The sequence below is a fragment of the Oryctolagus cuniculus genome, chromosome 11, assembly GCF_964237555.1.
Source record: "Oryctolagus cuniculus chromosome 11, mOryCun1.1, whole genome shotgun sequence".
Lineage (NCBI taxonomy): Eukaryota > Metazoa > Chordata > Mammalia > Lagomorpha > Leporidae > Oryctolagus > Oryctolagus cuniculus.
Genome location: NC_091442.1, coordinates 117,141,196 through 117,157,143, shown reverse-complemented (window position 1 = coordinate 117,157,143; position 15,948 = coordinate 117,141,196).

Here is a 15,948-nt window from a genome sequence, read left to right as displayed (position 1 = left end):
CCAGCTCCCTGCTAATGCTCCTGGCCAGAAGCAGCTCCTGGCTTCTGCCTTTGGCCTGGCCCAGCCCAGGCTGTTGTGGCCATTTGGGGACTGAGTCAGCGGATGGAAGATCTCTCTTTCTCTTTCTCCTTCTCTCTCTGCATCTCTGCCTTTCAAATAAATAAATATTTAACAACAAATAAAAAACAAATGTGCAGGCGTTGTGGCTCAGGACACCTGCACCCCACATCAGAGTGCTGATTCAAGTCTTGGCTGCTCAGCTTCTGATTCAGCTTCTGGCTAATGCATCCTGGAAGGAAGCAGAGGATGGGCCAAGTGCTTCTTCCCTGCCACCATACAGGTGAGTCAGATAGAATTCTGACCGGTGCAAATACTTATGTAGTGAGCTGGCAGACAGAAGATATCTCTCTCTTGCTCTGCCTTTCAAGTGGATGAAATAAATGAATCAACCATTAAAACAAATAACTGTGGACATTATTCTGCCTATAATCAAATTTGTAGTATTCGTGACATTTGAGATCGGAACCAAAAAGAAAAAAAATTTAAACCTTCTGTGGTTCCACTTTGCCATTAGAACGAAGCTCCCTGGGTAGGAAGTGGCCCCAGCTCACCTGCCTCCTTTCTCCTAACTTCCTTGCACACAGCCACTTGGACTCATTTCTCTTCCCCTTGTCCCACGCTTCCACTGTCATTGGGTCATTCCCACACATGCACCTTCTAACTGCAACACCCGCTGCTTCACCCGCCTAATTCCCAACTGCCCCTCAGGTCTCGGCTTACACCCTCCCTTTCCTACAAAACCCCTCAGCACCCTGAGTCCTGTGTGCAGCCTCTTGCTTCCCTTGCATGCCTGGTGAGCGCTGTGTACTTCTGAGCTGCCAGCAATGCACACTGTGCGCGAGTTGTCTGGCTCCTTGTCAGCCATTCCTTGTGTCAGCAGGGAAGGTGACGGTGTTGACATCTCTCTCTCCCCAGTGTCTAATTCAAGATGATGCAATGCGTGAATGGATACCATGAGTTTGTGAATCTGATTTGGGTCGGTGGGTTCCCCTGCCCCAACCCCACCTAATCTACTGCAGAAATAAGGACTTTCTGGCCCGGTAAGGGACATGGTCTGTCTCACCTCTCCATCAGGGTGCCAGTCAACATCTCCACCCTGGAATCTCAGATATACTTTTTAATAAATGTTTATTTCTTTGAACAGAGCAGGGTTTTAAATATAGAAAGCAGTCTTCCATCAGCTAGCCCACTCTGCAAATGGCCATAATGGCCAGGGCTGGGCCAGGCAGAAGCCAGGAGCGTCTTCCAGTCTCCCATGTGAGTGGCAGGGCCCCAAGCACTTGAGCCATCTTCCACTGCCTCCCCAGGCCAGTAGCAGTGAGCTGGACTGGAAGTGGAGCAATCGGACACAAACTGGTGCCCATATGGGATGCTAGCACCTCAGGCAGCAGCCTAACCCACTGCACACAACACCAGCCCCAATCCCAGGTATCTTGACTTTGATTCTTTGTAGTTACACCAGAAGAAGGGTAAGAGTTGGAACTCGTTCAAGATCTGAAAAAAGATGGCTCTCCCACGAGTGAGATGTCCTTCACCGACCCCAAACAGCAGCAACCGGAAGTTGAACTCGGGCCTCCCAACACCAAATCCAGGCTCACGCCACTGAACCTTCCTCTGCCTTAGGGCAAGAGGTAGCTCTGGTGTTTCCTCAAGACTCTCACACCTCGTACAGAGTTCAGAGCCAATGAGTGCTTAGGGAGGCACGGGAGGGGGAAAGGAAGGGAGGGAGGGCAGTTCTGTTCATAAACGCACACACACACTCTCTTGTATAGGACGAGAACACAAAGCGGCGACCCCATAAAAGCAGCCTTGGAGCTCGTCCCTCTCCCCAGCGTAAGGCACCGCATCCCACCTGAGGATTGGCGTGGGTCAGCAGCCGTCTTGGAGACTGGGGTGGGTCAGCAGCCCCTTGGAGACTGGGGGGCTCGTTGACTCCCTGAGCGAATCTTGATCAAGCGTCTTGTCCGTGCCCAGCTCTATATCGGGTGCACGAGCTCCGTCCTGCAGCACACCGTGCCGTTGGGGAGAAAGTGGACACTGCCCAGAGTGCTTCAGGCCCTCGTCAGGCAAACGTGGGTGGCTGAGCGTGAGCAGAAGCACCGGTCAGGCTGGCGTCTGCCGTGCCTCAGCCAGCGGGGAGCAAATGCTACTGGGTGCCCGGGTCGGAGAGGGCGCTGAGGAAGCAGCCCAGCCAGACCACAAAGGACAGCGTGCGTCCTGCTGGGAACCTGGACCTGAGACATAGGTCCTGCTTTTTGTTTGGAATAGGTGGTCGTCTCACCCATAAGCCAGCACAGCAGGGCAGTGGTTTGGTAAAATATTAAATTCTATTAATAGCACTGTGATTAAAATCTGTTTGACTTCAAAACAAGAAACACCGTGACCTAAAATGTGGTCCTTTACATTCTGAAAGATGGGGAAGAGATGGACATGTAAATAAGACGGATTTCCCGTGCCTCGTGCCCGCTAAGCCGATGCCGTGTGTGGTAACTATAGCCACGGTGCGCGGACCTATCAGACCGTGACTCTACCTACAGAATCTCAAAATAGCTCTGCCTGGCTCTCTGCGGCGGGAGCTCATTCTTTACTATTGTTGCTATGTGACAAACTATTGGCTCTCAGTGTTCATCCAAGCCTGCCAGAGAAGGAGGGTGGGCAGAGGCTTAGAGAGAAGCATCTTTCCTAGAATCAGATGTAACAAACACATCCCAAGCATTTCTTCCGTGTCCCCACAGTGCACAGACAGGAAGGTACAATACTAGTTCAGTTCGATAAATGTTTATTGAGTAGCCCCTATGGGGCGGGTACTGTGCTGAGTTCCAGGCACACGAAGATAAATAAAATGCACATGGTTTCTGCCCTCAGTTGCTCACTGTCTGGTGGGAGAGGCAGGCTCATGAATAGAACCTACAGTCTAGGTCACTGGCAGGATTGGCTGCTCAATGCACACACACAGAGGGGTGCTCCAGGGGAGTTCAGCTTTGGACATGGTAGTGGGCTTGTGTCACCCACAGACAGCTGGACAGGTAGGTCTGTCGGGAAAGCAGACTGGGTCAGGGTCGTTGGGGCTCTTGCTAGCTAGGGGAAGAGAGAGAAGTCTAAGTACAGTGGATCAGGCACAGTCCTTGCAGTGGATGCTAACACAGTGCTTTGCACAAAGATGCTGGGACGATGACCATGGCACTGAAGTTGGGATGTTCCTTTCAGAGACAGCCAAGTAGCTGAGTCTGAGGGATCCAGAGTGGTAACGGGGGGTAGTGAGGACACTGCTCAGGGCCATCACATCGTGGGTGGTGAAGACACTGTGTGGGACCGTCACATACCACAGCAGAGTGCCTGGATTCGAGTCCACCTCTGTTTCACATTCCAGCTGCCTGCTCATGAGCACCCTGGAAGCAGCAGGTGGCGGCTCAAGTAGTTAGGTTGCTGCCATCTATGTGGGAGACTCCAACTGACTTCCAGGCTCTCAGCCCTTCCCTGGCTGTTGAGCACTTTTAGGAAGCCAACAGTGTCTCCTTGTCTTCCTCCCCTACCTCTGCCCCCGTTTCTCTGTCCTTCAAATAAATAAATAAGTTTTAAAAAAACAAAGTGGTGAGGGGAAAACTGCTTGGCTCTGCAGTCCAGGCATTGGCAAGGGGCGCCAGCATGACCCAGGCTGGAACAGCAAATGTCAGAGAGAACAGAACCTGGACAATGGGCACTGGTGCTATGGCTTACTGGGGGACTGGAGGTCTGGCATCACTTGGGGACGCAAGATGTCACCACAGGCAGACAGGGCAGCAAACCACTCTTCTACACTCCTGCAGTCTGGTTTTTCTTTTTTAATTTATTTGACAGATAGAGTTAGACAGTGAGAGAGAGAGACAGAGAGAAAGGTCTTCCTTCCGTTGGTTCACCCCAAAATGGCCGCTACAGCCAGAACTACGCTGATCCGAAGCCAGGAGCTAGGTGCCTCCTCCTGGTCTCCCATGTGGGTGCAGGGCCCAAGCACTTGGGCCATCCTCCACTGCCTTCCCGGGCCACAGCAGAGAGCTGGACTGGAAGAGGAGCAGCCGGGACTAGAACCCAGCGCCCATATGGGATGCTGGCGCCACAGGCGGAGGATTAACCAAGTGAGCCACAGTGCCGGCCCACTCCTGCAGTCTGACCGACATCATTCCAGAGGGCTGCCAAGACAGCAGGACACAGGAGAGGAACACTTGCCTTGTCCTGGCACCTGCAGCCTCATCACTGGTTGACTCTTTAAATTACTTCTTTGACTCATTTCACATAAATCAAAATAAAAACAATTTCAAATGAAATGCAAATCAGCGTTCTTGCCCATTCTCTAACCTCAGTAAAATTCTGTTCTCTGGGCCAGCATGGCAGTGCAGTGGGTTAAGTCTCCACTTACAGCACCAGCATCCCTAATCAGCTTGCTGGTTCGAATCCCAGCTGCCCCACTTCCAATCCAACTTCCTGCTAATGCATCGGGGAAGGCAGCAGAAGGCACAAGGTCTTAGGCACCTGCCACCCACGTGGGAGGCCTGGATGGAGTTTCTGGCTCCTGACTTCAGCCTGGCCCAGACCTGGCTGTTATAGCCATTTGGGGAGTGAACCAGCAGATGGAAGATCTCTTTTTCTGTCTGTTTCTCCCAGTCTCACCATCACTCTGCCTTTCAAATAAATTTTTAAAAAATATTCTGTTCTTTGACCCAAGTTAGTATTCCAGTTAAGGAGAACATATTTCAGAAAGGACTAATGAAATCGCTGTTACTACAGGTAAATGAGTAGAGGAACTGGTAGGAGTTCATGAAGTCATTTACCAAAAAAAGTATTGAATCAGCACCTCGTGAGATAAACAAAGGGTGACTTCATTCCATTTAAAGAGCTCTTGCAAATGGACAGGGAAAAAATAGGGGGAAATGGGCAGCCTCTCCTAAAATAATAGACAGTGAGTCCCAGGAATTCCGCCTGTGGTCTCCATCTCTCGCCCTTGAGTGCAGGTAGAACCTGCGGCTTGGCTCTAGGCAACAGAACGCGGCAAAAGTAACAGGCTGTCACCCCCAGGCCAGGTGGTGTCAGGTAAGACCCCATTTTAGGAGGTGGAGTGAAGAGATGCCCTTTGCCAGCTTAATGAAGTCGCCAGCCGACTGAGGAAGCCCACGTGACAAGGAATTCTGGGAGGCCTCCGGCCAACAACAGCAACACGCCAAGGCCCACAGCCACAGAGAAATGCATTCTGCCGACAATCTGAAGGGGCTCAGAAACTCACTTTCCCATCTGAGTCTCCAGCTGACACCCTGGGGACGGGCCCGGAGACCCTGAGCAGGGGAGCTGGCCAAGTCACGCCAGGAATCCCAATTGCAATTGTGAGGAATTGTGAGATGATAAATGTCTATATTGTCTGAAGCCCGAAAATTTGTGGTAATTTGTTAGGCAGCAATAGAAAATGACTGTAACATTTCAGGAAAGGAAATAAAAATGATCTCTCTCTTTAAAAAAGTATATGTGTCTATGATGAAAAATTACATTAACATAGTTTAACACTTTCAAAGGTTTATTTCTCCTCCCTGTCCTGGACCCCAAACACGCAGTCCCTGAAATCAGCGACTGGTTTTGTTGTTTTGTTCTTGCACATGCTTCTAGAGCTAATCCTTGCATGTATAAACAACCACATTCATATTTCTTTATTTTTTCTTTAACTTCCTAAATCACAGATGCTTCCTAAACCAATATGGTAGGCTTGCATGGAAATAATATTGAGCAAAATCAGCAAGCCACAAAAGAATACAGTATGATTCCTTGAATATGAAAGTCAAAAAGGTGTTGGTGTTGTGGTGCTGAGGGTTAAGCCAGCACCTGTGACGCCAGCATCACATAGGAGCATGAGTTCCACTTGCCCCACTTCCAAGTCAACTCCCTGCTAATGTGGCTGGGAAAGCAGTGGAAGATGGCTCAAGTGCTTGGGCTCCTGCCATCCATGTGGGAGACCTGAGTGGCGGTTCCTGGTTTCAGGCTGGCCCAGCCTTGGCCATCTTCCATGTGGGAGACTTGGATGGAATCCCAGGCTTCTGGCTTCCACCTGGCCAGCCCAGCTGTTGTGGATATTTCAGGAGTGAAGCAGTGGATGGCAGATCTTCCTCTCTTCGTCTTTCCCTCTAACTCTGCCTTTCGAATACATACATAAGTCTTTCTTTTTAAAGATTTATTTATTTTTATTTGAAAGGCAGAGTTACACACAGAGAGAAGGAAAGGTGAAGATTTATATATATATGTGTGGGTGTGTATTTATATATATATATATAGAGAGAGAGAGAGAGAGAGGGAGAGAATGGTCTTCCATCGGATGGTTCACTCCCCAATTGGCTGCAACAGCTGAAGTTGTGCTGATCTGAAGCCAGGAGCTTTTTCTGGGTCTCCCATGTGGATGCAGGGGCCCAAGGACTTGGGCCACCTTCTACTGCTTTCCCAGGCCATAGCAGGGAGCTGGATCAGAAGTGGAGCATCCAGGCCGGCGCCGCGGCTCACTAGGCTAATCCTCCGCCTAGCGGCGCCGGCACACCGGGTTCTAGTCCCGGTCGGGGCGCCGGATTCTGTCCCGGTTGCCCCTCTTCCAGGCCAGCCCTCTGCTGTGGCCCGGGAGTGCAGTGGAGGATGGCCCAGGTGCTTGGGCCCTGCACCCCATGGGAGACCAGGAAAAGCACCTGGCTCCTGGCTCCTGCCATCGGATCGGTGCGGTGCGCCGGCCGCAGCGCGCCGGCTGCGGCGGCCATTGGAGGGTGAACCAACGGCAAAAGGAAGACCTTTCTCTCTGTCTCTCTCTCTCTCACTGTCCACTCTGCCTGTCAAAAAAAAAAAAAAAAAAAAAAGTGGAGCATCCAGGGCTCAAACAGACGCCCATATGGGATGCCGGCACTGCGGGCGGTGGCCTCACTTACTACGTTACAAAGCCGACCGCTAAATAAGTCCTATCACATAAAAAATAAATAAAGGGGCTGGCATTGTGGTGAGTGGTGTAAGTCCTAGCTGTTACATTTCTCATCTAATGTGCTAACGTGCCTGGGAAAGCAGCAGAAGATGGCCCAAGTGCTTGGGCCCCTGCCACCCACATGGGAGACCCAGACAGAATTCTGGGCTTCAGTCTGGCCACTGTGGCCTTTTGGGGGAGTGAACCAGCATATGAGAGATATCTCTCTATCTCTGCTTTTTAAATAAATAAATAAATAAATAAATAAATCTTTTTTAAAAGTTTTGGCTCTGGGGGCCAGTGCCGTGGCACAGCAGGTTAATCCTCTGCCTGCACTGCCAATATCCCGTATCGGTGCAGGTTTGAGTCCTGGCTGCTCCACTACCTATCCAGCTTCCTGCTGATGCACCTGGAAAAACAGTAGAAGATGGCCCAAGTACTTGGGCCTCTGCACTCATGTGGGAGACCTGGAAGAAGCTCCTGGCTCCTGGTTTTGACCTGGTCCAGCCCCAGCCTTTGTGGCCATTTGGGGAGTGAACCAGTGGATGGAAGTTCTTTCTCTCTCTCTCTCTCTCCTTCTCTCTTTGTATCTCTGCCATTCAAATAAATAAATAAATCTTTTTTTTTTTTTTAAGTTCTGGCTCTGAACTGTAATTAATACAATTGCTGGTACACATGGGCAAGGCGTCTTCAGGGAGAATGCGTACTAAGAGCAGAATTTCTGGGCTACAGGATGTGTACATCTTCATGTTTTCTAGACAATGCCAAACTGCCTTTCTGAGCAACTTACCAACTGGCATCCTCACCAGCAATGTGTGAGTTCCGGTTGCTCTACCTCTTTGATACTATTTGGTATTGTCAGAATTCTTCATCTTTACAAAGTTTTTATGGGGTCTGGTGCTACTTCACTTCCAATCCAGTTCTCCGCTAATTTTCCAGGGAAGACAGGGAGAGAGCCCTCATACTTGGGCCTCTGCCGCCCATGTGGGAGTTCCTGGCTTCTGGCATCAGCCTGGTCCAGCCTCAGCCACTTTAGCCATTTGGGGAGTGAGCCAGCACATGAGAGACCTCTCTCTGTGTCACTCTGTCACAAAAATAAATGTTTAAAATATATATAAATAAAAAATTTTAATTTCCATTTTCTTGGTGGGGGGAGGGAGAGAGAGAGAAAGAGAGAGAGAGAGAGAGAGAGAGAGAGGAAGCAGAGAGAGACAAAGCTCCAATTCATTGGTACACTCTTCCAAATTCCCTCAACAGCCAGGGTTGGGCCAGGCTAAAGCTAGGTGCCAGGAGCATGGAACTTAATCTGGGTCTCCCATGTGGGTGGCAGGGACCCAAGTACCCAAGGCCTGCAGCCTCCCAGGATACGCCTTAACAGGAAGCCATTACTAGGAGAGGAGTCAGGATTCGAGCCAGGCATTCCCATATGGAAATGCACAAAGTTTGCTTAGATGCACAAACTGATCTCCATGGAAATTTACTGGTCTGCTCGCTCATCCTTGATGGACTGCTGTCCATGTTTCAGTAGCTGCCAACACGATGTTATCCAAATCCTTGTTCTTTGTCCAATCTGATAGTGAGAAAAAGACTTCCATTGTAGTTCTGTCACATCTCTTTGTATAATTGAAGGTGGTCATCTTTTCGAGTCCAGTTGTCCTTACGGGATGCAGGAGTCCCAGGCAACTTCTGTGCCAAACACCTGCTCCAGACCTCTTCGTTTTAACCACACTGGTGAGCATGCAATGGTGACATGTGGCAATTTCGGTTTTTCATTTAGAATTCCTTTATTGCCTATTTGGATTTCTTATTTGGTGAGAGGCCAGTTCAATTTAATGTTTACATTTCTATTGGTTTGTTTGTCATTGTCTGACTGACATAATTTGCAGTTTCTTTTTTTAAAAAGATTTATTTATTTATTTATTTGAATGTCAGAGTTACACAAAGAAGGAAAGGGAGAGAGAGAAGTCTTCCATCTGCTGGTTCACTCCCCAATTGCCCACAATGGCTGGAGCTGCGCAGAGCCGAAACCAGGAGCCAGGAGCTTCTACCAGGTCTCCCACGTGGGTGCAGCGGCCCAAGCACTTGGGCCATCTTCTACTGCTGTCCCAGGCCATACCAGAGAGCTGGATTGGAAGTGGAGCAGCCAGGACTTGAACCGGTGCCCATATGGGATGCTGGCACTGCAGGCAGCGGCTTTACCCGCTACGCCACAGTGCCAGACCCAATTTGTAGCTTCAGAGTTTGTCTTTTACCCTGTGGCTTTGCAGATGAATCCTAAGTAAAATTGGTCTCCATATTTGCAAATTCTGCATCTGCAGATTCAATCAACTTAAGACTGAAAATATTTTTTAGTATTTCTATCTGTGCTGAATGTGTACAGGTTTCTTTTTCTGGTCATTATTCCCTAAACAGCATGGTACAACAGCAACCAATTACACAGCATTCACATTGTATCAGGTACTGTAATTAACCTAAAGACGAATTGAAGTAATAGGAGGGTGTATGCAGGTTATGTGTAAACACGATGCCAATTCTTTCTACTAAAAATTTAACATTTTTCTTAAATTATTTTTTAATTTGAGAGGCAGAGAGAGAAAGCTCCCATGCATTTGGTTCACTCCACAAATGCTCATGACAACCAAGGCTGAGCCAGAACAAAGCTGGGAGCGGGGAACTCAATCCAGGTTTTCCACAGCGGTGGCAGGAACCCAGCTACGCGAACCATCACCTTGTGCCACCCAAGGGCTACACTGGCAGGAGGCTAGAGTCAGGAGCTATTCCAATAGGGGACACTGGTATCTTTTTTTTTTTTTTAAGATTTATTTATTTATTTGGAGGTCAAAATTTCAGAGAGAGAGAGAGAGATGAAGAGCAAGATTTTCTGTCCGCTGGTTCATTCCCCAAATGGCCCCAATAGCCAGAGATAGGCCAGGCTGAAGCCAGGAGCTAGAAGCTTCATTCAGGTCTCCCACATGGGTGCAGGAGCCCAAGCACTTGGGTCATCTTCCATTACTTTCCCAGGTGCACTAGCAGGGAACTGGGTTGGAAGTAAAGAACCCGGGACTTGAACTGGCACCCATATGGGATGCTGACCCTGCAGACATGGCTTCTACCCCCTATACCACAGTCTCAAATGACCTCTTAATCATGAGACCAAACACCCACCCCCTACACCATTTTATACAGGGGACTTAAATACCATAGAGTTTGATATTTGCAGGAGATTCTCAAACTGAATCCTGATAGATACCAAGGGACAACTGTAGTCAAAAAGATGGGCACCTTCAATTATACAAAGAGATGTAACAAAACTACAATGACAGTCTCTATCAGACTGGGCAAACCAAGGATTTGCGTAACATCGTGTTGGCAGCTACTGAAACATGGACAGCAGTCCATCAAGGATGAGCGAGCAGACCAGTGAATTTCCATGGAGATCAGTTTGTGCATCTAAGCAAACTTTGTACAGTTTGACTCAACCATCGCCCTTCTCAGAAACTGTCCCACAGATGTGTTCACTCATGTGTGAAATCACATGTGCAAGGATGTGCAGGGTTACACTGTTCATCTAGCAAAGGACTGACAACAGATGTACAGCAGCTCAGGACTGGTCACATGATCATGAAACATCTTCAAAAGGAATACTAGGGCTGGGTATTTATTTATTTTCATTTTACTGGAAGCTCGAGAGAGAGGAGAGAGAGAGAGAGAGAGAGAGTCCATCTGCTGCTGTTTCACTCCCCAAATGCTTGCCACAGTCAAGCAGAAGCTGGGAGCAGGAACTCAATCTGGGTCTCTGGCAGGAGACTCAAGCAGAACCTAAGCCATCACCTGATGCTGCCCAAGGTACACATCGGAAGGAAGCTGATGGAGGTGGATTGGAACTGTGCCTGGAGCCAGGAATCCCAGGGAATGCAAGTGTCCCAGCTGTCAACTTAACCACTGCCTCTATGTAGAGCTTTTAAAAATTACATTTTATATTGGAGTGCATATACTGTACAGCCATTATGTCACTGCTTGGGATGCCTGCATTCCATTTCACAGTGCCTGGTTTGAGTCCTGGCTTCTTTCTCTCCCTCCTTCCCTCCCTTCCTTTAATTAATTTATTTAAAAGTCACAGTTACACACAGAGAGAAGGAGAAGCAGAGAGAGGTCTTCCATCCACTGGTTCACTCCCCAATTGGCTGCAACAGCCGGAGCTGCACTGATCCTAAGCCAGGAGCTTCTTTTGGGTCTCCCACACAGGTGTAGTGGCCCAAGGACTTGGGCCATCTTCTAGTGCTTTCCCAGGCCACTAGCAGACAGCTGGAGAGGAAGTGGAGCAGCCGGGACTTGAACCAGTGCCCACATGGGATGCCGGCACTGCAGGTGGTGGCGTAACCTGCTATGCCAGAGCGCTGGCCCCTTTCTTTCTTTCTTTTAAGATTTATTTATTTATTTATTTATTTGAATGACAGAATTACAGAGAGGCAGAGGCAGAGAGAGAGAAAGAGAGAGAGAGAGAGAGAGAGAGAGAAGAGAGGTCTTCCATCTGCCGGTTCACTCCTCAAGTGGCCGGGAGGCCTAGAGCTGGGGTAATCAGAAGCCAAGAGCCCAGAGCTTCTTCCGGGTCTCCCATGTGGGTGCAGGAGCCCAAGGACTTAGGCCATCTTCCACTTCTTTCCCAAGTGCATTAGCAGGGAGGTGGATTGGAAATGGAGCAGCTGGGACTCGAACCAGCACCCATGTGTGATGTGAGTGCTGCAGGCAGGGGGTTTAACCTGGTGCACCACAATGCCAGCCCCGAATAATTAATTTTAAAATTAATTGAGCAAGGTGGGCATGTGGCACACCAGGTTGAGCTGCTGTTTGGGATGTCGGCATGCCATGCTGGAATGTTCTGGCCACCCTGCTTCCAATCCAGCTTCCTGCTAACGCACACCCCTGTACTTGGTCCCTGCCACCCACGTGGGAAACCTGACTGAGTTCTGGGTTCGTGGTTTGGTACTTGGGAGGTGAACCAGAATGTGGATGACCTCTCTCTCTCTCTCTCTCTCTCTCTCTCTCTCTCTCTGTCATTCTACCTTTCAAATATTTTAAAATAATTTTTAAATTTCATTGAACTCCTATTATGAACCTGGCCTGTGCCAAATTCTGAGGCCCAAAAGTGAGGAAAGCTGAGAGCTTGCCCCAAGGAGCTCCTGGTCTGGTGTGGGGAGACTCTCACTGAACCCAGCGACACGAGTGACCGCGCGTACTGAGAGCCTGGAGGAGACCGACGCCTGGCACAGACGCCAGCGCTCTTGGGAGCGGCCAGGCAGCCTGAAGTTTGCTGGGGGAGCAGGCAGAAGAGAAAGCCGGTCTGTGGAGGCGGCTGAGGGACCGGAGGCCCCCGCAGAGGAAACCGTGTTTGTCACAGGGAGCAGAGCTCTGTCCATTTGAGGAACTGAAAGAAGTTCGGCTCAGCCGGAAGCTGACGTGAGTCGAGCTGGTTTTCAGAAAAAGGCAGGCAAGCAATGTGGAGAAAGGACCGAACGGGGCATGAGCAGAACCAGGCTCAGCCAGGGAGCCTCTGCGGGCATCAGACTGAAGAGGGGGCAGGAGACACGCACTGGGCACATTCTAGGGAAGCTGAGAATTAGACCACCTCCCACCCGCAGGCGTGGGGATTGCGTGATGGTGTGAAGCGAGGATCATCATAATAAAAGGTGACACTCCGTAACCACTGTCTATGGGATGATCCTATCACCCAATCCTCTCCGTCACCTGGGAGGGAGGAGCTTCCATGACAGGATTCTACAGATTTAGGATCTAGAACCTAAGGAACTTGCCGGAGGGCACACAGCGGGCATGTGGCAGAGCCCTGATTTTTTTTTTTTTTTAAGATTCTCTAAAAAGTTTATTTAAAAGGCACAGTTATAGAGAGGTCTTTCATCCGCTGGTTCACTTCCCAAATGCTGCATCGGCCAAGGCTGGGCTGGACTGAAGCCAGGAGCCAGGAGCTTCTACCGGGTCTCCCATGTGGGTGCAGGGGCCAAGCACTTGGGCCACCTTCTGCTTTCCCAGGCGCATTAGCAGGGAACTGGATTGGACGCAGAGCTGCCAGGACTCGAACTGGCACTCTGATACGGGATGCCAGAGTTGCAAGTGGCAGCATAACCCACTGTGCCACAACACTAGCCCTGATGACATTATTTATGAAGAGAAAACATAAGTGAGGACAGTGGTTTCAGAAAGGAAATGGGCGTATGAATATTTAAGGTTCTGCCACGGGCGGGTGTGTGGCACGGTGGTTAACTTGCCGCTTGGGACGCCCGCATCCAGTATTTGAGTGTCTGGGTTCAAGTGCTGTCTGATGCAGATTCCAGCTCCCTGCTACAGCATTTCGGAAGGCAGCAGGGGTGACTCCAGTACTTGTGTTCACCCACTCACATGGGAAGCTTGGACTGAGATTCTGATTCCTGCCTTCATTCTAGGCCCAACCCTGGTCATTAAGGGCATTTGGGGGGAGTGAACCAGTTGGGTGGGGAGCTCTCTCTGTTGTCTTTCTGTCTTTTCTCTCTCTCTGCCTTTCAAATAAAGTGAGAATAATACATTTAAAATTAAAGAATCTCTGCAAGACACCTAGGTAGATAAGGACAGCATGCGGATTTATAACATATACAAGTAGAGAAATTTGTGCGCAACAAGCAGTGGTGTGCGCATCACCAACAAACTAATGTGCCTGATTTCAAAGGAGCAGACAGAATCAACCTGTGATACACGAAGAGGAAAGGGGAGCCAAGACAGTGTTTTCAGCAGATAAGTTCCATGATCAAATCTTGTTTAAAGGGGCCAGTGTTGTGGGGTAGCAAGTAAAGTACTGCCTGTGACACTTACATCCCATATGGGTACCAGTTCAAGTCCTGGCTGCTCCTCTTCCAATCCAGCTCCCTGCTAATGCACCTGGGAAAGCAGCAACAGATGGCCCAAGTGCTTGGGCCCCTGCACCCACATGGGAGACCCAGATGAAGCTCCTGGCTTTGGCCTGGCCCGGCTCTGGCCTTTGTGGCCATTTGGGGAGTGAACCAGCAGATTAGAAGATCTCTCTTTCTGTGTCTCTCCCTTTCTCTCTCTGTCACTCTGACTTCCAAATAAATAATTAAAAAAATAAATAAATCTCAGGGCACAGCGGGTTAACATCCTGGCCTGCAGTGCCGGCATCCCATATGGTTCCAGGTTCGAGACCTGGCTGCTCCACTTCTGATCCAGCTCTGTGCTGTGTCTTGGGAAAGCAGTGGAGGATGGCCCAAGTCCTTGGGCCCTGTACCCACATGGGAGACCTGGAGGAGGCTCCTGGCTCCTGGCTTCGGATCAGCCCAGCTCTGGCCATTGCAGCCAATTGTGGAGTGAGCCATCAGATGGAGGACATCTCGCTCTCTCTCTCTCTCTTTCTCTCTCTCTCTGCCTCTCCTCTGTGCAACTCTGATTTTTAAATAAATAAATCAGGCCGGCGCCGTGGCTCAATAGGCTAATCCTCCACCTTGCGGCGCCGGCACACCGGGTTCTAGTCCCGGTCAGGGCGCCTGATTCTGTCCCGGTTGCCCCTCTTCCAGGCCAGCTCTCTGCTATGGCCAGGGAGTGCAGTGGAGGATGGCCCAGGTGCTTGGGCCCTGCACCCCATGGGAGACCAGGAAAAGCACCTGGATCCTGGCTCCTGCCATCGGATCAGCGCGGTGCGCCGGCTGCAGCGGCGGCCATTGGAGGGTGAACCAACGGCAAAGGAAGACCTTTCTCTCTGTCTCTCTCTCTCACTGTCCACTCTGCCTGTCAAAAAAAAAAAAAAAAAAAAAAAAAAAGTCAAATAAATAAATCAATCTTTGGCCAGCGCCGTGGCTCACTAGGCTAATCCTCCGCCTAGCAGCGCCGGCACACCGGGTTTTAGTCCCGGTCGGGGCACCGGATTCTGTCCCGGTTGCTCCTCTTCCAGGCCAGCTCTCTGCTGTGGCCAGGGAGTGCAGTGGAGGATGGCCCAAGTGCTTGGGCCCTGCACCCCATGGGAGACCAGGATAAGTACCTGGCTCCTGCCATCGGATCAGCGCGGTGCTCCGGCCGCAGCGGCCATTAGAGGGTGAACCAACGGCAAAAAGGAAGACCTTTCTCTCTGTCTCTCTCTCTCACTGTCCACTCTGCCTGTCAAAAAAACCCAAAAATCTTTAAATCAATCTCATTTGTAAGTTGATAACTGGCAGAAACATGGAAGACTGAGTTAGGAAGACATAAGTAACAGAAAAGCCAGAATAGGCATTCATGCTCTCATTGAATCACCAAGCACCAAGCACCATCCAAGCACCAACCTATCACCACCACTTTGTGCTGGGATCACCAACCCAAGGGAACACAGAAAGGAACCAGATGCTGAGTCGGTCTTTGTGGAACTTTGAGGCCAGGAGTGGAGTGAGACTGGTGAATCCTGTGCTGTGAGAAGGACAGGAGGGCACAGGGTGTGCTGGGAGCACAGGAGAGGCGAAGGAGACGCGTGCCAACTTGGGAGGCGTTTCCTTAGCAGATGTGACCAGGTAAGGCTTGACAAGCAGGTGGTGGGTGCCGGCATTGTGGTGCAGCGGGTTAAGCTGCTGCCTGCGATGCCAGAATCCTGAATGAGTGCTGGTTCGAGTCCCAGCTGCTCCACTTCTGATCCAGCTCCCTGCTAAAGTGCTTGGGAAGACAGCAGAGGATGGCCCAAGTACTCGGGCCCTGGTCTGACCCAGCCCAGCCCCGGCTATTGTGACCATCTGGGGAAGAGATCCAACAGATAAAAGACCTTTCTCTGTGTGTCTCCCTCTCTCTCTGTAACTCTGTCTTTCAAATAAACAAACGTCTTTAAGAAACAGAGCTGACGGTTAGATGAGCAAGAGGTAGCGCACTGGACGCAGCGGGGCGGCACGGCTGAGGGTGTGGTCGTCTGAGGATGGCGCACT